This window comes from Mesoplodon densirostris, chromosome 20, assembly GCF_025265405.1.
Source record: "Mesoplodon densirostris isolate mMesDen1 chromosome 20, mMesDen1 primary haplotype, whole genome shotgun sequence".
NCBI classification, from domain to species: Eukaryota; Metazoa; Chordata; class Mammalia; order Artiodactyla; family Ziphiidae; genus Mesoplodon; species Mesoplodon densirostris.
Genome location: NC_082680.1, coordinates 25,373,719 through 25,399,598, shown reverse-complemented (window position 1 = coordinate 25,399,598; position 25,880 = coordinate 25,373,719). Strand labels below are relative to the sequence as shown.

The window sequence follows — 25,880 nt, the reverse complement described above, 5'->3', positions numbered from 1 at the left end:
GGCATGTTCTCTGGAATTCAATGCATTACACATTCCAAGCATAGCAAATCAATCGTTAATTATTCTCAGGAAGAGTGTTCAAAGTTCTCTTCCTTCTTTGGGTGATATGATACAACATGAAAAACAAAACAAAAACCCTGGGTACTTAGTACTTAGGTAGTACCTGATCAAATACCCCATTTGTTACAGGTCCTTCAATTTCTACACTGTTCCATCACTTCCCAAGATAAAAAGGGGGGAAGACTATGGATTTCTGTACTGAGGGAACTTTTCTGACCTAAGTAAATCTGAATTGTAGCACAAAATAGAAGTCTTAAAATCTTGAGCTGTATGTTAGTTCTTCAAAAAGGCTTTGAGGTATGCATGAGTTTATAGTGACTGCGAAAAGTTGTTGGACTTTTTTTTTTTTTTCAGAGAGAGCACCCACTGGGGTACATTTATGTCCTTTTGGGCCTGGCAGGCTGGGAGCAGAATACAGACAAAGGCACTGGGGCATATGGGCCTGTTATGGCCTGGAATTCGGGCTCCCTGGGTGGTAACTGAATGGGTATGGCAGGGTGTGTAGGTACTGGACTGATCCTCCCAGAACTGAGAGGAGGGCCCTTGGGGTGTGGAAGCAACACAAGTGTTGGACATGGCACAGGTGCGGGAGAAGGGTCATGCAGCGGGTGTGAGATTGGGTGTGCTGGCCTGGGGTCACCCTTCGGGCAGGGCGTGGTGAAGCTTGTTGGGCCCTGGCTGTTGACTGAGAAGCTGGATGCCAAGGGCTGGGAGAACTGATAGGCCCGTGAAGGTGTGACTGCAGACAGCCTCAGCCCTGGGAGAGACGGAAGAGTCCAAGGTGAGTCCTGCGGCGAGGTGACGAGGGGGCAGGTCTGGGGCTCCCATTCAGGAATACATGGTGAGCTGCAGCCACTCCCGGCTGTCCGCCTGGATTTGTCCGGTGCCACGTCTGTCAAGAGGTTTGAAGGCACAGAAATCTGACTAGTCTGACCAGACAGCTGATGAAGCTGTCAACACCCATGTTCCCTCCCTCATCTGAGTAGCGTCCGATGATCCTGTCGTAGAGATGCTCATTCAGGTGGAACCCTGCCTCAAAGGTTCCTGGGGAGTTCACCGCTGCCCATGGTCCCGGAACGGTCAACGTCAAACTGTTGGCCACATTTTGATGTTGCTCCACAAGCACTAGAATTCCTCGAAGCCCAGCTTGCTGGTCGTGTCACTACCCATCACGGTCACCACCATGCAACAGGAGTCAATGCCAAAACCATCAGTCTTCAGACCAGGAGGTCGGGTCACGACTTGGTTGAGAATGTTCGTGAATTCTGTGGCACTGACTCTCTAGCCAGCTCGGCAAAGACCCTCCGGCATTGCCGGACCTCCGCACTCTGATTAGCCCGGATGATGGCGTAACGGGTGCGAGGGGCGGGGCTCTGGGTGTGGTGCGCAGGCGCCTCACGGGCGGCGCTAATAACCCGGCTGGGATGCGGCGGGCCGCGCTGCGCCTGGCCGTTCCGCCAGCTCCCCTGCCCTCGGCACTGCTGTCCTCTGTACCACCCTCCCCACCCCGGCCACCGTCTCCCCCTGACCCCGACCAGGGTCCCCCCTTCTTCCCCCTTCCCCCTCCCGCTCCTTCAAGAATGAGTGAACCAGGACCATGGCTGTGACTCAAGATTCCGCCTCACTCACACGCTCGCCGGTCTGCTCACCTGTGCAGCATCCCAAGCGTTGGACTTCGGGGGAAGGCTGCCTGAGAAAACTCTAAAGAAAATTAAGCAACAAACTCCAGGTATCTCCAGAAAAAAGAAGAAAGGAAAAATTTAAAGGTAAAAAAAATTAAGCCAGTAAAAACCTTGCTGCCTAAAGGTTCTTTTACGAGGCCTGTGGGTTTTCATCTTTCTGTTTGCCAATAACTTAGACATAGTAAGTGTTTAATTTGCTGCTTTATGGTAGAAAGTTCGTTGATTCAGCAATGATTTGTTCAATAATAACTTCTTTAACAACTTTGTGGTGAATACCAGACGTGGACATAGGGCAGAATAGAACTGTAAACTGGGATAAAAGACGGAAGATGCCACTGCAAAAAACAGCCAGGTACCAAAATTCAAGAAAAAACATAGGAATGAATTTTGAGGGGTTTATTCTTCAGCGCGACCCATGAATGCCGGGTCATCCATATAATGTCCCACCCACTTATTGTACAAACTGAGCAGTGAGGCCCAAGGTCCTTGAAAATTCTCCTCACTTAAAAATAAATGCGTCTACCTCTGTTGCACTTTTTTTTTTTTTAAAGAAGATGTTGGGGGTAGGAGTTTATTAATTTATTTATTTTTGCTGTGTTGGGTCTTCGTTTCTGCGCGGGGGCTTTCTCTAGCTGTGGCAAGCGGGGGCCACTCTTCATCGCAGTGCGCGGGCCTCTCACTATTGCGGTCTCTCTTGTTGCGGAGCACAGGCTCCAGACGCGCAGGCTCAGTAGTTGTGGCTCACGGGCCTAGTTGCTCCGCGGCATGTGGGATCCTCCCAGCCCACGGCTCGAACCCGTGTCCCCTGCATTAGCAGGCAGATTCTCAACCACTGCGCCACCAGGGAAGCCCCTATTGCACATTTAGCAATGTGCAAAGAACCTGTGAGAAACTTGTTTTTGAATAGAGCTAATAATAACAAGGAGTATTAAAAAGTGTGATGTCGGTCCTTTAAAATTGTTTTAAGTCAAAGATCATCTGCTAGCATATGGATTTCAACTTTGCTACCCTAAAGAGATGGCTTCAGATTACAATGTTTAAAAGTTTTAGTTTACTCTCAACTCCAATTTAATATTAACTTTCGCTTAGAGAAATGTCTTTTGAAATCTAACCTGAGCTAAAGGAAAACTTCCGCTGACAATTCCTTTTGCCGGGGACCCATTCTTGGCCGCTCTCAGTGTTCCCCGCCTTGATCCTTCTGGTGCCTATTTCTGTTTTGTTTCTGAACTCAGAGAGGGTCAGGGTATGATCCGCTCTTCCTCTAAAACCCCAGCATCACCTAGAATTGCAGACCAGGCAGGCGTACAGCAGACCTGCCCACACATGCCATCAGTGCCAGGCTGACTCAGACCAGAGAGATCCTCCTCTGATCGGGCACAGAGATCATGAAAAGTGTGTAAAAACTAGGCTTGTACCCTGGTTCATTACAGAGTCACCTTGGCTTACACAACTAAAAGAAGAGCTTCCCTGATGGCTCATGCAACCCGGAGGAAACCTGACCTTAAAAATGCTAAACATATGGATTACAATTGAACACCCTATTGTCCCAATATTCAGAAAAGTGATGAAAGATTTTCAGTTTTAATCCCAGTGTTGGTCTCCTGAAGACACATAGAGTTACAAATAGTGCAGGCCTCATCCCTGAATTTTTTTACATGAACTTTTAGCCAAACAGCTGGTAAACAGGTTTCCTTGAATTCATTCAAATATCTCATTATCTTTTCAAAGTTTCCCTTTGAACGTTCATTTCTCTGCTAGTCTAACTTCTTATCACTAATTTCTTCAATGGGTATAAGGATCATACTCCTCGCTCCTACAATATTATGCAGATCTATAATACTCCTAAAATGAAAACCATAGTGCTAGACTTGCTGTCATAATAAAGACTTTTGAATTGTCATAAAAAGACTAATTTAGTCTCTCTCTAATTTAAAACAAGACACTAATATATTTTAAGGATTCTAGAAAAGAGGCATTGCTATTTTCACTCATTGTCCCTGACCAGTCTTCTTTGAGTTTTAAGTCTTGCATCTGTTTTCTCCATGTTTTCTTAACCGAAGTATATCCTATTAAAACTGGGAAGCAGGGCTTCCCTGGTGGCGCAGTGGTTGGGAGTCCGCCTGCCAATGCAGCGGACGTGGGTTCGTGCCCCGGTCCGGGAGGATCCCACATGCTGCGGAGCGGCTGGGCCCGTGGGCCATGGCCGCTGAGCCTGCGCGTCTGGAGCCTGTGCTCCGCGACGGGAGGGGCTGCGGCAGTGAGAGGCCTGCGTACCGCCAAAAAAAAAAAAAAACAAGAAAAACGACAGGGAAGCAACCATCCTAGGTTAAGATTTCGATACATGTTTCTCTCTTTTCCTTGCCAATGTATTTCTCTGATTGTCCCTTATTTCCCATAGCATTTAATACCCATATAATGCAAAAAGCTCACCATGTTACCTAATGGATTTGTACATGTACATATGGTACATATCTTGAAACAGCTTTTAATTTTATATAGCTGTGCAGTCAGCTGCTGGTTTCTACTGCTTCTAGAAACCTTGCCAGACCATCTGCAGACCTCTAATACTTTTGACCAGAGGGTAACTGGCAGGAATTAAATGTTACGACCGTATTCAGCAAAATTCCACGATTCCAATGCCCTAACTCAGAAGCAATACTAACTGGCCTTCAGAAAGAGACAGAGGTTAGCAAGACCTCTACTTCAACTACAGTAATGCTTCTCTGAGTCAGCAAATATGATTGACACTTGAGTAGCAGAGCTCAGACCCTACACAAATATCAATCATCAGCTGGTCAGAATAATAGGACTGGGTATGAGGACAATAGCAGAAAGATTTTCTAGATGCTGGGCATACCTTCTTGGAATCAGGAGGAATTATTGTGACTGGCTTTGGGAACACAGCAAATTATAGGATCAGGCTAACTAATTGCAGCTTTAAGGAATCCCCACCAGCAGAAAATACTCACTAGACCAGGGGTCCTCAACCCCCAGGCCGTGGGGCCGGGCCGCACAGCAGGGGGCGAGTGAGCGAAGCTGCATCTGCCGCTCCCCATGGCTCCCCATTGCTCGCATTGCCACCTGAACGATCCCCGCCCCCCACCCCCCACCCCGCGTCCGTGGAAAAACTGTCTTCCACGAGACCGGTCCCTGGTGCCAAAAAGGTTGGGGACCTCTGGGCTAGACTGAAGGACACAAGCTAGTTTAGCTGACCTTCTGTGTAGCAGGTGACCTGAAGGTGAGGGTGTGCAGGACACCTGTGAAACCTTGTAGACCAGTGTTTTTTGTTGTTGTTGTTTTTTTTTAGTCCGGTGATTTTCTTTCTCTCTTTTTTAAACATTTTATTTACTTATTTATTTTTTGGCTGCGCCGTGTGTTAGTTGCAGCACGTGGGCTCCTCTCTAGTTGTGGCGTGCAGGCTCCAGGGCGCATGGGCTCTGTAGTTTGCAGCAGGAGGGCTGTCTAATTGAGGTGCTAGAAATCAGTAGTTGCAGCGCGCCACCTTACTTACCCCACGACATGTGGGATCTTAGTTCCCCGACCAGGGACCAAACCTGAGTCCCCTGCGTTGGAAGGCGGATTCTTGACCACTGGACCTCCAGGGAAGTCCCTGCAGACCCGTGTTGATGTAGCTGATCTGAAAATGGTTGTCCCCTTCCTCCTCAATAATCCACTCCAAAGTGACATGATTTATGTATCATCACAGATTCATGGTTAACTCCTACAATTCTTTATTCCTGTCCTCTAACCATTTAGTTATCACGTATAACGATTACATCACTTGCTTCCTTGTATAGCGCCCCCCATAAAGGGATGTTTTGGGGGAATGGACGCACATACACCATGCACATGTGCTGTTGTGTTTGTTGTTTCAGGGGGAGTCTAAAGTTGTTGCGTTAGTCAGAAGGGAACTTCACACTTTTATTTTGTGGGTGGAGTGGTAGACAGAGTGAAATGTGGAGGTATGCGTGACAGGAAGGAAAGGAAAATTGACAGCGAATGGGTTCCTCATTCTATGAGACTGCGAGGGAACTGATGTTGTTTGGAAAGTTCAAGTTCATATTCCAGAGATTGGTGGTTATATGTAGAGATGTAGGTATATGGAGAGACATAGTATTGGGCTAGCCTTCCTGTTTTTTGAAAATCAACTTTATTGAGATATCATTTATGTACAGTGTAATGCATCCATTTAAAATGCACAACTCAGTGTGTACACGTGTGGAACTACTGCCACAATCAAGATGGAGAATATCTCTATCATTCCCCAACATTGCTTCTTGCTTCTTTTTTGTCCTTCCCTTCTTCTACTTTGGCCCCAATCAAAACACAGCTTTTTTGAATTTTCTAGACTTTTATACAAATGGAATCATACTCTTATGTCTGGCATCATACACGCAACATAATGATGTTGACATTTGTTCATTTTGTTGTGTATTTAGCAGTTTGTTTCTTTTTATTGTTGAATAATATTCCACCATGTGCATGTATCACTTTCTGTTTATCCATAACCTGCCAGTGAACATCTGGATTGGTTTCGATTTTTGATTGTTGTGCATAAAGCTGCTATGGATGATTTCCAATTTAGGGTTATTGTGTGCAAAACTGTTATAAATACTTGTGTACAAGTCTTTGTGTGGACATATGTTTTCATTTCTTTTGTGTATATACTTGGGAGTGGAACGTCTGGGTCATATGTTTCACTTTTTCAGAAATTACCAAAAAGTTTTTCTGAGTGATTGAGCCATATAATATTCCCAGAAGGGGTGTATGAGAATTCCAGTTGCTCAGCATCCTCACCTCCAATTTGGTTTTGTTCATCATTTTAATTATAGCCATTCTAATGGGTGCATGGTGGAATCTCACGGTAGTTTTAATTTCCATTTCCCTGGTGACTAGTGTCATTTACATCTTTTCATGCAACTTGTATACTGTCATTAGTGAAGTGTCTGTTCAATTCTTTCACTCATTTTTTAATTGGATTGTTTGTCTTTTTATTATTGCATTGTAAGTGTTCTTTAAATAGTCTGGATACAAGTCCTTTGTTAAATGTATGCTTTGCAAACATTTTTTACATTCTCTTGGTTGTCTTTTCATTTTCTTGACAATGTCTTTTAAAGACCCCAATTTTTAAAAATTTATTTATTTATTTATTTATTTTTGGCTGCATTAGGTCTTCATTGCTGCATGCCAGCTTTCTTTAGTTGCATCAAGTGGGGGCTACTCTTCATTGCGGTGAGCAGGCTTCTCATTGCGGTGGCTTCTCTTGTTGTGGAGCACGGGCTCTGAGCGCATGGGCTTCAGTAGTTGTGGCACTCAGGCTCAGTAGTTGTGGCACACAGGCTTAGTTGCTCCATGGCACGTGGGATCTTCCCGGACCAGGGCTCGAAACTGTGTCCCCTGCATTGGCAGGTGGGTTCTTAACCACTGCACCACCAGGGAAGCCCTAAAGACCCAAATTTTTATTTTGATAAAGTCTAACTTATTGGCATTTTCTTTTATAGCTCATGGTTTTTCTCTCCTATTTAAGAAATCTTCACAAAACCCAAGGTCACTAAAATTTCTCCATTGTTTTCTTCTAGAAATTTTATAGTACTAGGCTTCACATTTAGGTCTATGATCATTTTGAGTTAATTTTTGTGTATAGTTTGAGTTGACACTTTTTTTTTTGCATGTGGATATCCAATCATTTCAGCACCATTAGACATATATGTGTGGATCTCTTTCTGGACTCTATTCTGTTTTATTGTTCCTTATGTCTATTTTTCTGTCAATACTGCACTATCTCAATTTTTGTAGATAGCATAAGTTCTTCTTACACTATCAAGGTCCATCTTGTTCTTCTTTTGCAAAATTGTTTTGGCTATTCTAGAGCTGTCACATTTCCAAATAAAATTTAGAATGAGCTTGTCAATTTCAGTGAGATACTGGCTGGAATTTTGACTGGGGTTACTCTGAATCCATCAGTCAATTTGAGTAGAATTGAAATCTTAACAATTGAATCTTTCAATGAACCTATGAATTTTAATGTACTATGAATCAGAACCTTCCAATAAACCTATGAACATGGATTATTTCTCCATGTATGTGATTCCTCCTTAATTTCTTTGAGCAATGTTTTATAATTTTCAGTGACGAGTTCTCACATATCTTTTGTTAAATATATTCTTAAGTATTGTTTGTTTTTAGGCACTCTTGCAAATAGAATTTTTATTATTTAATTTTCTAATTGCTTACTGCTAGCGTACAGAATACAATTACTTTTTGGATGCTTAACTTTGTATTCTCCCACCTTGCTAAATTTACATGTTAATTCTAGTAGCTGTCATGTAGATTTCCTTGAGGTTTTCAGCACAAATACTCATGCCATCTGTAAATAGAGTCCAAGTTTCTTCTTCCTTTCTGCCTTTATTTGCTTTTGATATTTATTTTGGTTTCTTTTCTTCTTTTTTTTTTTAATCAGAAGATTCTTTTACCGTGGTAAAGAAGTCTTTTTTCTTTTTTAAACCCCACATTTGTTTATTTATTTATTTTTGGCTGTGTTGGGTCTTCATGTCCGTGCGAGGGCTTTCTCTAGTTGTGGCAAGCGGGGGCCACTCTTCATTGCGGTACACGGGCTTCTCACTATCATGGCCTCTCTTGTTGCGGAGCACAAGCTCCAGACGCGCAGGCTCAGCAGTTGTGGCTCACGGGCCCAGTTGCTCCGCAGCATGTGGGATCTTCCCAGACCGGGGCACGAACCCGTGTCCCCTGCATTAGCAGGCAGACTCTCAACCACTGCGCCACCAGGGAAGCCCCCTTACTCCCATTTTATTGTTTTGCCCTCAATTTTTGCCCTCGTTGCTCACTGAGGATAACCCACCACTACGTTAAAATCCCTGATCTGGGGAAATTTAGCAGAGATCTCAAACTAAGGCAGGAATAGGGCCAGGAAAATAGGTGATGGATTAAAGAAGAAACAAAAAAAAAGACACTGTGAAGAAATATAGTTAGCTAGAGGCAAGCCTGCAGTTTTAGCCTTGCTCTGCTGCTGCTGTGGCTGATGGGGTTGGTCACATCGAGGTCCTTTTGAGCTGGTTGAAAAGAAGGAGAAAATGTGTGAGAGCTGTGAGTGGATGGGTCTTAGCTGTGGCTGGAAAGCTCTGTGGACGTTAGAACTCCTAGGATTTTCAAGTGAGGAGGCCAGTATCAGTCATAGGCCAACATGCCAATCAGATCCCAGTTCCCCCTCCCCTGCACATCCACCCAAGCTGGAGAAACTGAGCCTCTGCCTCAGTTTCTGGACCCTTCCCAGAGACCTTTCCTTCTTCCCCTAGCAAAAGCTCTCAGGAAAGATCTGAGCCCCTTTCTGTGATTAAATTCTGCCCCATCCCCCCACCTCACCCGCTGTTATGTTTTAACAAGGTGTATCCGAAGATGTTTTTTTTTTTTTTTTTTTTTGCGGTATGCGGGCCTCTCACTGTTGTGGCCTCCCCCGTTGCGGAGCACAGGCTCCGGACGCGCAGGCTCCGGACGCGCAGGCTCAGCGGCCATGGCTCACGGGCCCAGCCGCTCCGCGGCATATGGGATCCTCCCAGACCGGGGCACGAACCCGTATCCCCTGCATCGGCAGGCGGACTCTCAACCACTTGCGCCACCAGGGAGGCCCCGAAGATGTTTTAAGTCCCGAATAATGACAGCACAAACACAAGAGCAAAACATATAAAGGAAGAAAACAGCATCTATTGAACATCTATGAACCCTATGACGTCCCACGGTTATTATTTAATCATAATAAGATCTAAAATAGGATTTGTGTCCTCATTATAGATGAAAGGACTGGGGTTTAAGAGGTTCAGCCTTTTGTTCAAGGTCATATAAAAACTGGAGAATAAATTTGAACCTCAATCTGAGTTTAAGTATAGGCCTTTTCCACTGCACTCATCTGACCCTTCCATATTACTGAACACTTTGTGTAATATATTTGCTGACTTATCACTGACTCTATTATACTAGATTGTACATTTCTTGTCTGCAGGAGTGCACTCACCATTATACACCCAACCTCCAGCACAGGGCACGGCAAATAGTAGTTATACAGTGCCAGCTTGTTGAATTGATTTAAATAACAAGAGAACAACGTGTCTGCCTGCTTTATTTATTCATTCATTAAACAAATACTTTTTTGTGGTTAGACACATAGATCTAGAGTGGAAGTCACATAAGCAAATAAGCAGTTAATTCTACACAGTGTTACAAGCAATGATACAGGGATGAATAAAATATTGAGGAAACAGAAAAGAGATACCCAGAATGGCCTTGGGATGTCAGCAAAGGCTCCCTGAAGGAGGAGGGATATTTTGGTGTTTGATGTCGAGAATGATGCGATGTGAAAGAAGGAGGATATTCCAGACAGAGAAGGCAGTCATGTGCAAGGTTGGGAGTGAGAGAGAGTGTGACACATTCAAGAAAATGTAAATAGCTCAGTGTGGTTGGGACATAGAAGGTGAGACATGGAATGATGAGAGATGAGGGCAGACAATGAAATAGGTGTCAACTATGAGAAGATTATCATGTTCTGTTAAGGCTTTATCCCAAGGGAGCCACCGAAGGAATATAATCTGCAGATGGCAGAATCTGATTTCTTATTTAGAAAGACCATCCTGGCTGACCTCTTTGTGGAAAATGATGGGGGTGGGGCAGGACACCATTTGGTAGAGAATCGCTGAATTCTAGGTGAAAGATGATTGTGGTCGAAACAAAGACAAAGAGTATGGGATTGGGGAAAGTGGGTAGATTTGAGAGATAACAAAAGTAAAATGAATAGGATTTGGAGACTGATTAATTGTGGGAGTAATGGAGAAAGGATTGATGAGAATGTCTTAGGTTTGGGGTTTGGCAAAATGGTGGACAGCCAGGCCATTTATGAGCCTTGAACCCAGGTGAAGTATTCGTGTGAAGAAGAATACCTCCCAAATATCATCCCAAATGGTGTACCAGAACCTTAAAATCATCATAATTGTTTCAGTAAATTATAAGCCTCCCCCTCCCCAGCTAACTCGCCACATCTCTCTATAGCACCATCATTTTCCGAGTCAGTGAGGCTGCAAACCTCTTGAGCACCGTTGGTTCCTCCTCTTCTCAGCAATCCCTACACTCTCAATTAGTCGCCGAGGCCTGTTTGTCATCCTCACCAATGTCTCTTGAGTCTGCCCTGTCCTTCCCCTCCCACTGTCATAACTGCAGTCTGAGCCCTTATCACTTCATGCCGGAGCTATCTCTTAGCTTGAGTAGTTTCCTAACCCGTCTTCATACCTCCAGTTGCTCCCCAGTGCAGTCCATCTGGTACCCCATGGCCAGAATGACTTTCTTTGTACACTGCTTCCATCACCTCTCCCAGCTCAGACGTGTTTAGCGCACTGTTCTCTGGACAGATGTCTTCCTCCCCATCTGCCCAGTGTGTCTTATGCATTTCCAGCTCGGGGAGCTTTGCTTGGAATGTGGCTTTCTCCTAACATCTTCCTCTACCTTGCTAAACAGTCTTCCTCCTGTTGGGCTCAGCTCCAGTCCCAGCCTTCATACGTCTTCTGGGACCATCCACAGCCATCTCTCTGGCCTTGGAAATCCTCTGGCACGATACCAATTTTGTTCACTTTCTGTGTTTTTCTCTGTATAAGTCTTGTCTCCCTATCTGAGCAGTCGGCCTCCCAATGCTGTGTCAGTGGACCTCTCCTCCAGCCCGTGGTGCACAGGCAGTGGAGAGACAACCAGATTCTGATCCGCTCACAATTGCTGTTCTTTCTTTAAAAAAAAAAAAAAAAAATTCTTATTTATTTATTTATTTATGGCTGTGTTGGGTGTTCGTTGCAGTGTGCGGGCTTCTTACTGCGGTGGCTTCTCTTGTTGCAGAGCACGGGCTGTAGGCGCGCAGGCTTCAGTAGTTGTGGCTCGCAGGCTTAGTTGCTCTGCGGCATGTGGGATCTTCCCGGACCAGGGCTCAAACCCGTGTCCCCTGCATTGGCAGGTGGATTCTTAACCACTGCGCCACCAGGGAAGTCCCAATTGCTGTTATTTCTTGCTGCCGCTTGACTTCGCCATTGAAGACGGGTTATGCCAGTTTGTCCACGATTGCTGGCATTTCCATGCCGGTCTAGGTCCCAGCAGTGACTTGTGTTAGGTGCCAAGGTCACGCTTCTTCTGATTTACATTCCCACACCCAGCCGTTGTTCCTCAAGCACGTTGCTGGCTCTGAGCAGCTAGATCTGGAATATCCTCCACATTTTAACCAGTGATGGCACAGAAATCAGATCTCCTATTGGAACCTCCGAGAAGCCCTAGTTTTCAGCCTTTGTCCCTAGCGCAGTTACCTCCTATCCTCTTGGTTAGCCCACCCCTTTGGGAGGCATTCAGTCCTTTTGGAAATTAGTTATGTTTCTTCTCTGGAAACCACATTTTCATACCCCAACTTAACTCCTATATATATCTGGCAACAGGAAGCTTCCTTACTGTCCTCCCCTCTTCCCAGCAAGGAACACCTATTCCCCCCACATTTACACAGCTGATAGAGTAAGCATATATGTTGGGGGAGGGATGGTGAATCGCACAAGCGACACTATGCAGAGCAGAAGTGATTCCGTCCAAGGTAACATATGGTTGCAACCTTATGCGTAGAAGAGTCTTCTTTCATCTCTAGGTGCCTGTGCCCAAAGTTGCTTTCTGTCTCCCTTCCCTTCATCGCCAAATTCATTCTGCGGCTTCCTCAGCCCTGCCCTCTGGCTGACGAGGCTGCCTTGAGTTAGGACTAAAGGAGAGTGGCTCCAGCAGACTGCAGGTTGGGAAGAGAAAGGAGGCCCCTGTTCGTTTCCTAGTCCCTCCTGCTTCACTGCAGTTGTAGTAGTGGCTCCATCATCTGCTGCAGAAGGACCGGCGCCCTCTCCCATGGCTCTAATGCTTCAGGCTCCAGGAGTGCCACTCCCTCCGTGTGTTCTTTCAGACTCCAGGGTGGTGACAGGTTGCTGCTGTTGCTCCTCCCAGCATGTCAGCATCCCTCGTGGTTCCATTCACCCTGCTTCTTCATTCAACTTCCTTTGCTTAAACTCTTGTTAATGTGCCATCTGTCTGCCTCATGGCTGCTAATTGATACAATGCTGTCTCGAAGAGCACCCAGACTAATCTTTGCCTTTATAGGGGTGCATCTGGGTACATTGCTGTCTCCCATGGCACCAAGCATGGGGACGGGCCACTGGAAAATCACTTGTTATCCTAGATGAAGAAAGATTATTCATAAGCTAGACTCAGTTCTTTGTGTGAATTCAGGGTTCCTGTTGACAAACCAGACTGCCAGATGTGACCCCTGTTAGCACGGGGCTGTTATTGATTATTGCCCAGTGGGCTTGACCCTACACCCCGTGGGGTTCCCAACTGATAGTGAAAGATCAAGATGACATAATCTTATTTATTGACAGGTGCCCAATGGATAGACTCAACGGCCTGTCTAAAACCCAGTGGAATATCTTTGCCATCTTCCAGCTCTAAATTCTAAATTCTGGGACTGATACTATTCTTTATGAAGCCATCATGTTTGTCACTGTCCTAGAGGATGACTCTGGCAGGAGTTATTCCAAGAGGGCTGATGCTTCAACACCGCGACCTTCAGGGTAATTTGGAGATGACTTGTTCACAGTGCTCTTTCTGTTTAACAAGGGCAATGTTCATTCTCAGAAGTGGAAGAGCCACTAATCGTCTGCTATCATCAAAGAGAAACTCTTACCAGATGCCTTAGCAGAGTTCGCTGCTTTGCTGCTTTCTGGAGGCCTCAGAGATTCTTGTTTTAATTATCCTTTCTCCACACATCATGTTTTTGAAATTCCCAACATATTTCCAAGTTATTTTAGCTGGGTATCTTCCCAGCTGATCTTAAAATCAGTGTTCCTACTCTTGGCTTCTTAATGATGCTTGCCAATGGAAAAAAAAAAAAGGGGGTGAAAGGATCTCAAGATCTTTTCCCTCAGGATGTAGTGTAACTATCTCTTGGGGAAGGATTTTTTTCATGTAAGTGTAAAGTGCAGGGTCCACAAGGGCCAACACATGCAAATTTGAAACAAACGTTTCCAGAGCATCAGTCCTTCACACATGCGTAAAACAGATTACCCAATGGGAGCAGTACATAAATCACTCAAAAGCCAGCGCCAAAACATCCCACCGCACGCCTTCCAGAATTTAAAACCCAAACATGTTAGAGTTCCAAACCCTTACCTAAAAAATTCTGAAGGGAAAATGAACTGTGAATAACTACGGAGAAAGTAGAAACAATTCATCCACCTGATGGGACCACCTGCTAATCAAAGTTCCCACAGTGTTTCGTATCCAGCTATGAATCAAAACTCTGGAGCTAAGTTTATGGCTTAAAAAGCCAAAGACTCCTGTCATCATCATCACTGTTATTTACCAGTGACTGAGCCAGAATCTGCATGAGTCTCGACATTTCTTAAAGGATGTTGGTCCATTCTTAAAGGATGTGTCTGATTTGGGGCGAGGAGTGTGGCCTGGTTCCAGATGCTGAGGTTAATGGGCAGTGTGGTAAATCACAGTTACAGAAAAGAAAGGCCTTGGAGTGGGTGGACGAGTGTTTTAGTTTCTTAACCCACTGCACACGCACGGAAGAGAGAACTTGATGTGTGTTAGAAATGTCTAAGAAGAGGTACTTCCACACATTTTTTTAGGAAAGTGTTCTTGTACTAGACACAGTGCTTAGTGCAGAACGTTTCTAAAAAGGATTTATCGAGGTAGACGGGAAATAATTCTTATAGCAGAATGTCTGCCATCCTACATGCAGAAAGTAAGTGGGGCCGAACATGAGGAGCCCCCTAAAAATTGGAAAAAGAGAAATGGGTTCAGCTATCAAACCAATGCCCTGAAATAGTCTGGCACACAGTCTGGCACTGAGCTACAAGACTTGGTTCAATGTATTTATGTATCAGTTTGTTATAGCTGCTGTAACGAAACACCCCGACTAGGTGACTTAAAACAACAGACATGTATTGCCTCACAGTACGGGAAGCCGGAAGTCTGAAGTCAAGATGACAACAGGGCCATGCTGTCTCTGAAACGTGGAGGGACCTCCTTCCTTGGCTCTTCCTAGCTTCTGGTGTTTGCCCGCAATTGCTTGGTTTCTTGGTTTGCATCACCCCAGTTCCGCGTCCGTTGTTGCATGGTGTTCTCTGTGTGTCTCTTTCTTCACATGGCTGCCTTCTTACGAGGACACCAATCATATTGGATCAGGGGCCACCCTACTTGAGTATGACCTGACCCTAGCTATTACATCTGTAACAATGGACAAGTCACATTTTGAGGTACTGGCAGTTGGGACGTCAACATCTTTTTTTGGAGGGGGAGGACACAAGTCAACATGCAACAACTTTATTGAAATATGGCAGGAATAAGATTTACAAATTAGGAGCTTTCTTCTCTGTTTCTGTTCTCCTTTTTCTTGCCTTCCTCCCTCTTCCTGCCTTCCTGCCTTCCTTCCTCTTTCCTTCCTTTCTCTCTCTCTCTTTCTCCCCCTCTTCTCTCTTTCTTTCTTTTCTTGTTTCCCTAGCCATAGCGTCTTGGTGAGGAGTGAAGAACAGACCTAGGAGACACTAAGTTGGTGTACGTAAGAACAGGCATGGCGATACCTAGAGAAATACAACTCAAAATGAGAAAGGCAGTCTGCCTGTGGGATGAGGACATCTCATACACAGCATAATGGAATTTTGAAGAAGGAGAAAGAAGATTTAGCAGCGTAACATGCGTGAGGGAGCTAAAGATGATTTTCAGAAGCTGGCTGTGTTGCCAGGAGTAGCCATCCTTTACCACCATTGAGAGCTCCCTGAGTCCATAGCTATGTTACACGTCATGGCTTTGGAGTCACTTCTGTGTTCCGTTCAGCTGTGTCGCTGTGATGAGCTGGCTCTGTGGAGGGAGGAAACAGGACCAGTTTGGTTCATGCTGCATGAAGCCTGAGGGTTAGCCTGCTACACAAATCTGATGGGGGTTCTTTAGCAACGGAGGCACAATAACATAAGACAGAGAGAAGAAAATTGTGGCAGCATCCATTCAAGCACAGCCCAAAGGACAAAGAAGCTTGTCTGGTGGATTTTAATATGATGGCTCCTCTGTAATAGACAACTATGTCTTATACTTTCTCAGCTGAGAATTAGTCCTTCATATCACCCAAGGAAGCCCACCTGTTCTGTTCCTATGCTCATTAAACAAACTTCCCACTTTAGTTTATACTCCTTCAAGGAGAGAATGTGTTAATTGTATTAACAAAAATATTCACATCCAGAGTTTGGCAGACTTTTTTGTAAAGGGCAAGATTGCAGATATTTTCAGCTTTGCAGGCCACAGCAGCTCTGTGGCCATAATGCAGCTCTGCCGCTCCTGGGGGGAAAGCAGCCCCAGACAATACGTAAGCCTAGGGCCTGGATGTGCTCCAGTGCGACTTGCTTTACAAAAACAGGCGTCAGGCTGAGCTGGCCCGCAAGCCATTGTTTGCTGACCCTGTTTTAGACCATAGGACAATATATATATATATATTTTTTTTTTGCCTTTTTAGGAAAAATTTGAATTTCACTTTTATGTGTAAATCTCAGTTTGGTTAATGTGCACTGCCTTTGAGAAATGGTTCCACCTTCTATGTGCTGACAAATTCAAGATTCTGAGTGTGTAAGACCTAGGGTCAGATCTTCCAGCACGGTTAATTCACACGCTCGTTGTTACCTCATAAAGTGTCATGGCAACAGTGTGCTGATTTCTCCTCCAAAATGGATAGGATCTCCTGATACAATTTTATTTATTTATTTTATTTTTTTCTTTTGGCCACACCATGCAGCATGTGGGATCTTAGTTCCGTGACCAGGGATCGAACCCGTGCCCCCCTGCAGTGGAAGTGCGGAGTCTTAACCACTGGACCACCTGGGAAGTCCCTCTCATGATACAGTTTTATATCAGCGGTTTTCTCTTTTTGTTTTTCCTTCACTCAGTGGGGCCTCATAGGTCAGCGAGACTAGTTTTGTAAAGGAGAGTGTGAGTCTTAGAAATATGAACTGACTTAGAAATGAAAACTGGAAGCGAGGCTGAGTGTCCAGGACTCCCAACCTTAGGTTTGGTTTCCCAGCCTTTGAACTTGGCTGCTAAAAATTATCACAAAAGCTGGCGACCCGGGACTTAAGTCACCAGACAGCAGTTATATAGTGTTGATGATGGGGGTGGTGAGTAAGCCACTGGCTTGGTACAAAGAAGCCAAGAGCACTCACGAGCTCTCAGGACGCCGTATAGTTCATATGATATCTTTAAAAAATTTCAAATGCCATTAAACATTTATTATCCATGTATTTATCTAAGCCTGTCTTGAACCTGTCTATGTTTTGGCTCTACAACTAGTTCAGGTAACAAATTCCATGTGTTTACTTCTCTTCTAGACAAGAAGCCCTTCTTGTTGATTTAAAGCTGCTTTTTATTAAAACTGATGGTGATGTCATCAAAAGATGCCCAAGGTGGATTATCCCAGAGAGCTCTTAAAGGGAACGCATTCCGAGGGTGTCCTTTGCAAAAAGCGTCTTTGGGTACCTTACATACCACATCATCCCAAAGTAGCAAAGTTATACAGTGGTTTTCCAACATTTTCAGCCGCCAAAACTTGCTAAAAAAATTACGTGGGATCTTAGATAAAATTGGTAACAAATGCACTGGTCTACTTGTAGGCCATTTTCCGCAGAGAATTCAACGTCATGTCACACACTATCATTTTTTTCTTTTAATTTGGCTGCCCCCCACTAGAACATCAGCTCCACGAAATCAGAGCATTTGTCTGTTTATCCCCAGTCACTCAAATAGCCACTGACGCATAGAAGGCATTCAGTAAATATTGTTAAATAACTGAAGCAACGTGTGAGGTCCTGAAGCCACACCTGAGCCTGAGGCTTCCTCCGTGATTCCCTTTCTCTCTTCCGGTACCAAACTTGGGCGTCCTCCGTGAAGCCCTTCCTGGGGTGTGAGGTGGATTTCGATTGGCGTAGAACCTTGCAGTAAAGCTCACACACATTTTATCTTATTGGGGCCTCTTAATCACCCTAATATGGTGCATATTATTACCACTCCCAATTTGTAGATGAGAAAATAGACTCGGAGACCATAATGGACTTGATCACAGTCACATTGATGGGAAATGTTAAAGCCATAGTTCCAAATGCACTACACCAGAATTTCAAACTACTTTGCAACTCATAGGAAGGAATTTTAAAGTATAACCCAGAAAATACACAAACACACACACACACACGCACACATACAGTTAAAGCAAAGGTTCTACAAAAGAATGCCTTTACTAATGTAATATACTCTGATATTTTTATTCTGTTCAATGAAAAAAATTCTAATTGCAACCACAGACTGAAGAACAGCATTGTCTGACATCCATATTTTCTTGCATAATTTCCCCTCTCATATCATGTTTTCTCTCCATTTTGAACATGAAGGGATAATTGCTTTCTTCTCCTGCCGGGCTTCCCAGTCTCTACCTGAAGTCAGCGTGTCTGGGGAGTGGGAGTCCCCCCGAGCTGGAGTCCGGGGACACAGAACAGCCAGGACACCGTCTGAAAGGCAGTGGAAAGCTTTTCCGGGGGCACAGGTGGAGAGAAAGTCAAATCCGAAAGCCTGGACATCTGGGGCAGGAAACAGTTAAGAGACCACTAGGTGTTTTGAGCTGACAAGACCACCACAATGTTCCTGCAACATTGGCAGAGAGCACATGTGCAGTAACTCGAGTTCTTCAGGGTAAGATAGCGACGACATAAATTAACCTTGTCCAGGGCCTGACAAAGGGACCACGCGCTTTTGGAAGTCTTCAGAGTGAAGCCATTTTTTATGGGCCCTTCAAGGTTATATACCTTTATCCAGCAGAACGAGTTTAATTAGAGCCGCTTGTTTACAGGGAAGGGAAGGGGCTATCAGGGTGACTGGACGGAAAATAAACAAATGAGCCTGCAAAACAGCCGAGGTCTCCTTGAGTTCTCTTCAGCTGATAAGTTTTCCTTCACCCCTCCAGATGACTTTTGTCTGTTTTCCCGAAACTGGAGAAACGAAGAGGTGAAAGCATTCCAGACTCCCGATCCTCCAGTTTGGAAGGGTTGTGGTCACCATCTCCTTCAAAGCTGCCTTTTCTGAGGGATGGTGAGGCGATGCCACACCCAGCTGCTGGAGGACGGGCCTCCGGGACCACTCACCCGCGTACCAGCAGGAGGCACCCCTTAGGATGTGGCCGAGCCTTATCAGTGGATATTTAACCTGAGGCTTTGAGGAGGGCCTGGCGCTTCAGCTCCCCAAAGATAAATCCTCTACTCAGGGGAGGCCCAGCTGGAGTGGGATTTGGGCCAGAGATGGCTCTGCTAGGGCTGTGTCCCAGAAGGAGACAGGGGATTTGGCTCACCACTGATAAGAGCCTGGGATTCAGAGGCCTGCTAGGAAGTCCTGATCGGATTCCTATGAGAACCTGAGAAAGGGCAGGAGCTGTGCCTGGTGGGTGGCAGAGGGGTTGCTAGAGTCTGGACCAGGGTTCCCTGAACATCCACAGAGTGCCGGGCCCCTGGGGAAGGAACAAGAGGATAGAGTGAGGTTGGGAGTGGGAATAAAGGCGGACAGGAGGGTGCTCTGGCTGAGGGCCCCAGGCTTCTCTGAGCCCCTGGCTGGACAGGCTGGGCTCCGAGGCTGGGAACTGGTCGGGGCAGACGCGGGTCCAGAGCTGTGCTTACCATGCTGCGGGCAGCTGACTGCCGCCACCCCCTTCAAACCGGCTTCCAGCCCTTCAGGAAGAGATGCAGATTTGCCCAGGCCAGCCCAGAGCTCACCATAAACGGGTGGATCCCAAACAGAGAACAGCAGAGGCTGTCTCCTCTCAGGTGGGAGAACTGTCTCTTCTTTCTGTTCCCAGGGCCAAGTTTATTCATGGGTGTGGGAGCCCGTGTGGTTGTGGAATCTAAGGATGGCTGAAACAAGTCCCCACACTAAGACATCCCTTCCAGACTGCCTGAAATGCTACCTATAATTTGAGTTAAATGATGCTATTAAAAAAAATAATAATAATAATCAGGGCTTCCCTGGTGGCGCAGTGGATGGGAGTCCGCCTGCTGATGCAGGAGATGCGGGTTCGTGCCCCGGTCCGGGAGGATCCCATGTGCCGCGGAGCGGCTGGGCCTGTGAGCCATGGCCGCTGAGCCTGCGCGTCCGGAGCCTGTGCTCCGCAACGGGAGAGGCCACAGCGGTGAGAGGCCCGCGTACCGCAAAAAAAAAAAAAAAAAAAAAAAAAATCAGGCCTCAGGGAGGTTGAGAGCATTGTAATCATTTGCATCTTCCCACTCACTTTGCTCATCTTCCTCTGAACGTCGGGGCTGAGGTCTTCGTAGTTGAAGGGATGGAGGGCTTTCTGGGGGAGGGACACAGTTTCGAGTCGGAGGCATTGCTGGGAAAGGCAGTCCAGGGGAAAGTCTGCCGTGGGGTCTTTGGTGACTGTGTGTGTTTGCAGGGGGAGGGTAGTCAAGAAGCAGATTTTAGACAGGAAAGGATCTAGGAGAATCCAGTGAAAGGGGTGAGGAAGCGCCGACAGAGCCGTGCTGTGCTGACTCAGAACCGGTCCCTAAGGCTTGCATGGCCCTGCTGTTCCTTCAGCTCCTCAGTCCTGGGGGACTTGAGTTTCCTTCTGTGTGAGATGCTCTTGCCCAGGGCAGGAGCGGAGACCTTTCTGACCTCCAGTCTGAGTCGAGCTGAGATGCTCACCAGCAATTCTGAGCAGACTTTACCATGAGCCCTTCTGTGTAGGGACCACTCCTGAGTCCTGTCTGCATCATCCCCACCCAGCTTAGGAACACAGAAGACACATAATAACGTTTGCCCGAAGCTTGATCCACCCAATGGATGGGGTGTGTGCCTTTCACACCCGTGTGCGGGCCAGGGCCTCGCTGCTTGCCGTCCCTTCCCCCTCCAGCGCTCTCCTGCTCGCCTTCCCATACCGTCAGCAGGTGCCCGCCTTGTCACCCCTCAAGACACAGCTCAAATGCCATGTCCTCTTTGTAGCCTTTTCTTTCTGTCTTCCTGTGATTGCGCTTGTGTAAACACCTTGTAATACATGTCACAGTGGATTATCATTGCTGACCTCTTTCTTAATCTTACCCACTTGACGTTGACCTTCTTGAGGTCATTTGTACCGTATTTCCAGCTCATAGCAGAGTACTTGGCACCTAGCAGGCTCTTACTAACCTTCCAGTGAATTGACTGGGCCTTGTATAAAATTACTTCCAAGGGACCTCACCAACATTCCCAGAGGTTTTTTTAGCCTATGGAGGGCCAGATAAGTACTCAGCAGCAGAGAAAAACCACACCTGGCGTGGAATACGAGGAGGTCTGTCTGCTCGTTTCAGTTTGCCACGAAGAGCCAATTCCCCCTCCTCATCGAGTCAAGTTCCTCTAAGTTCCCGTCTAAACACTTTCTGAACTTGGCCTCTGAAATGGCAGGTGAGTAATTTGGCATATGAAGAGCTGACATGCATTTCTGGGACTGCTGAGTAGTGAAGGGTTTTCAAAAAATAATAGAGTCTGTACAAGGATTGCAACTAGAATCCATGAAATAAGAGCCCATCTGGTTGTCCGTGATGAAGCTGTGCAGCTGGGCGGCAGATGTGTTTGCCTTTCGAGTGGCACAGAAAAGATGGACAGAGGACTGAACACGTGGGGCAATTCGATTTCATGTCTGATTTTCTACCTTTGGATAGATCCAGACCCTCATTGCCGATCCTCTCAAAAGGGGTCACTTCTTCCCAAGAGCTGAGGCAGTTGGTGCGACAGTTTCTGCGAAAGTGAAAGACCCATGTTAAATGTAGGGTCAGACGGTGGGTCCTGGTTTACATAGACGTGTAAGCGCAGAGTGTGGAGTGTGGAGTCCTTTGCTGTGGTCACTTTTCATCCTTGGTTTAGGGGGGAGCTACCAGTGTTTCTTTTCCATGAGACTTGAGGCCTGTCTTCCTTCCTTTCTTTCTTTCCATTCTTTCTTTCTTCCCCTCTCTTTCTTTTTCTTCTGTCTTCTTTCTTTCTTTCTTCCTTCCTTTCTTTCTTTCTTTCCTTCCTTCTCTCTTCCTTTCTTTTTCTTCCTTTTTTCTTTTTCTCTCTCCTTCTCCCTCCCTTCTACCTTCCTTCCTTCCTTCCCTCCCTCCTTCTCTCCCCATCCTTCTTTCTTTCATTCACTTTTATTATAACATTTAAAAATATGCATAAATTAGTGAAGATACAATAACAAAACCCCCATGTCCCTGTCACCCAGATTCAGTAACTATCAGCATTTCGTTCACCTCCTCCTGTGACCTTTAGATCACAGACCTGATGATGTCCGAGTCCCTTCCAGCTCTAATAAGATACGAGTTTTTCTTCATTTCACTAATTCCTTCACTAACTGTTGTTTCTCCACTATATACAGTATATAAGGGGGTACATGTATATTCAAACTGCAGTGGCAGACCTAAAGGGCGAGTTGTATGTATGTGAAGGCGCTTTTGACCCTCCAGTTTTTATCAATGCCCTAAGGCCACCCAAATAAACATATAATTTACAGTAAAAGTAATGTGCTTTCTTTGTGAATGCACCGTCCCGATGCGCCCCTAGCTGCTACTTCCAGCAGGATGGTTGTCCCTAAGTCACTTCCCTATAGAGATTCCGGTGTTGCCACCATAGTGGGTGATATCAGTGTCCAGCTTCTAGAAGCCAGATATCACAGTCACTTACTTCAGCTTCAAGAGCTGATCTCTTTCCTTCATTTTTCATTCTCAGATGTCTCTTTAATTGCCTTGGTTTGCAAAGAGGGCTACTTAATCTTTTTTTGTCTTTTTTCTTTTACTTTCTTCTCCTTCCTCTCCCCTCCTTCTCTTTTCTTATGGTCAAAGCAGCTATTATTGAGCATTTAAAACTTTTAAAATTAGGCTAAGTGATTAAAGTTCTCTAATGTATTAGTGGTACTCAAAAAATGACTTCATATGTGGCCTTTGATCTTTCCAGCCATCTGCCTAGTTAAAATGCCTCTGCTTAAGCAACGTGGCATTTTTTATATCTTCTTGATAGTTCATAGTTTTTGTAAATAATGTCAGTGTTCTTAGAAAACTGAGCTACAAGAAAAGTGGGTGGGAGGTATATGCCACTTCAGCATTTTTCTTTTTGTAACTTTCAACTAGTCCTTTGAAAATCTTTACATTCAGATAACACTGTGTGTGGCTCTTCTGTCTGTTAAGTGCTTTACAGCCACTCATTAATACTCAGATTGAAAACCAAGTCATAGAAGAAAGCAATGGCTTGACTAGTGTTGCAACTTAGTAACTATCAAGTTTAAAATCAAGTTCAGGGAATAAAGGCAGAATACAATATATATGTGATTTATGTATATGTGAGTTTAAGTCCAAATTCTGTGTCATAGAATAATACATGAGGTAGGTAAAATTCCTCCATTAACTGAATTGCATGTTTCCGTTTCAAACTTATGGCTTGAATTTGGAGTTTCACTTTTAATATGTTAATGAGTAAATTAATGTGCATTTACATTTCTATAACATGTATTCTACTTTGTCTCAGCTCTGGACTTCTAGAACTTTGAGGGAGAAGGTTACTTCTCCCCCAAAGAGCTTCCATGTAACCTCTCTGGAATCTTGTTCTCACGTGTTAAAAAAAAAAAAAGGACAAAAATATTTCTATAATTTCTTCTGCTTGACATGCTGTACTTTAAAATCAAGACATTGGGCTGAGTCCGTTTTGCCAGGTGCTGATAACTTCTGACAAGGACATATGCATTAAAATCAAATAATTAAGTTGCCTGGAAGCTAGAAGTGTAAACATAACCATAAATAAGAGATGCGCTTGTTTATCTTTTCTGCTGTGACAGTTAGTTTACCCCGCCAGGTATGCTGCATGGCACACATGCATTTTGGATGTGTACACAGAGTGAGAATTTGGCCCGCTGTATGTAATAAAGCAAAAGTACTTGGTATTCAGCTCTAAAAAATGTTGGAAGATTTTTTCCTTCTTCTCAAATGAGTGTTGCTTGGGGGAGGTATATGACGTGCCAGTTAATATGTAGACTTTTCCAACAGTTTAGGCTTTTTTTCCCCTCAGAGATTCGAGGCAGAATGTCAGGTTCTCTGCTGCCAGTCATTTTCCATAATCTTCCTGTTTACTCCAGTGTGTGCTCTAGACTGTGTTCTCATGGCAGGTGCATATCAATGTACCATATGGCAGCCTCCTGGATCAGTTCTGTCACCAGGCCCTCCAGGAAACGAGACCCTATATTGTTCTCAGGGCACAGCCAGGCCCACATTCAGACAGAAACCCCTGCTCCTTTCCAAACTGCTGACTGTCAGACATCACAGAATTTCACCAAATAACTGATAGTGGGGAGGATAGGGGAACATAGGTGAGCCCCACATCAGGAAGGCAGGCCATCATTCATTCACTGACTTCATGAATATTAACTGAGCCCTTTCTCTGTGCCAGGAACTGCTCCAGGGAAGGGGATATAAAAGTTAAAAAAGACACAAATTCCAAAAAAAATAAGCAAGTAAAGAAATGATCGAGAGACTTTTGATGGAGCTAGACGAAAAAAGTGAAATTGTGGTAAGAGGCTGAACGGCCGCCTTGCAGAGAGGGTTAGCATGACCAGTCTGAGGAAGTTGTATGAAGGCTGAGGACTGAAAGTCGGGAAGGGACCAGACGTGCAAAGGTCAGGAAGGAGAGAATTCAAGCGCAGAGCACAGCAAGCACGGAGGCCCTGAGCCAGAAGATGCCTGGTATGTTTGAGGAACAGAAGGGAGGCGGCCTGCTTGGAAGGAGTGAATGGGAGGCAGTGTGTAGGTCAGAAGGCAGATCGGGGAGGGCTTCCTAAAGCCAAGGTGAAAAGTTCGGATCTTGTTCTCGGGATAATCAAAATGATCGGAAGATACCATCTGAATCGTTGTGCTACAACAAACAAGCAAATAAATGAATGAATGGATAAACGAATGAATGAATAAATGAAGGTAACTGGACTAGTCCAGGTATCTAGAATGAAGTGTCAGGATTGGAAGTTGTAAATTCATGTATTTTTTAGCAAATATTAAGAACAAGTGTTCATATCAGTCCCTGGAGAAAAATGAGACTTGGATATGAAACTGAAAATGGCTGATTTTGCAGCAAGGACCTAACCCCATCCTCCACTGGCAGCAGAAGGAGAAGTAATCCTGCAAAGGTCCATTACCGAGATGGAGAGGAACACTGTGCTTTCCACAGACGCCAGCCTAGAAGACGGAGGAGGTCTCTGCCCTAGAGAACTTGCGGCGTCAGGCAGTATGAATGGACCGACAGTCAGAATGAGTGGACTGATACGCCTAAAATATGGTCGATAGTAATAAAAGTTGGCCAGAAGAGCCCAATCTGAACTCTGTAGCAAACACGCAGTTCTAGTCCTTCCCTTTCCCCTCTCTTTACAACTTAATACTTGGCAGGAGAAAGGTCACTTGACAATATTTATTAGCTCATTAACTGTAAGTGTCTTTGCTGCCGGGGGAGATATTTTTTATAACAATTGTTTTCTGCAAGCTACGCTGCAGGTGTCTCTCCACTGTGTAAATGAAATGGTGAGCACCAGCTCTCTCCTGGCATCCAAGATCCATAACTAAATATTACTTTTTCTGCGGCTGGTAAAAGGGAACATAATCAGCCTGAGTCTGGCTTGGCTGACTTACATGAGGCCAGCTAAGCAAATATCAGTGTTGCCTGCACATGAGCATTGCTTTGAAGATCGTGAGCTAGGGTTATCTCGTTTCCCCTGTTCAGACCCCCTGTCCCCAAGAAAAGGGAAAGGAAACAGAATTAACGTGCACTAAGTGCCAGATACTAGGACCTTTATATACACTGTTGAATGTAATTCTCCCAACAGCTTTATTAACGGAAAGGAATTTTTGCTACTAATAAACCCGATGAGGAAACCAGGTCTCAGAAAGGCTACTTTGCTTAGTCACACAGCTGTTATGTGGTTAAGCTGGGTTTTAAAGCTAAGTCTACGCTTTTCCAAACACATACTATTCTATGTTAAAAAATAGTACAGTACCCTCAAACGTG

The 25,880-nt window shown here is 45.2% G+C and overlaps 1 pseudogene; it reads right to left on the bottom strand.

Moving 5' to 3' along the window:
• Positions 1 to 888: 888 nt before the first annotated feature.
• Positions 889 to 11,190, bottom strand: LOC132481183 (calpain small subunit 1-like; annotated as a pseudogene).
• Positions 11,191 to 25,880: the final 14,690 nt, after the last annotated feature.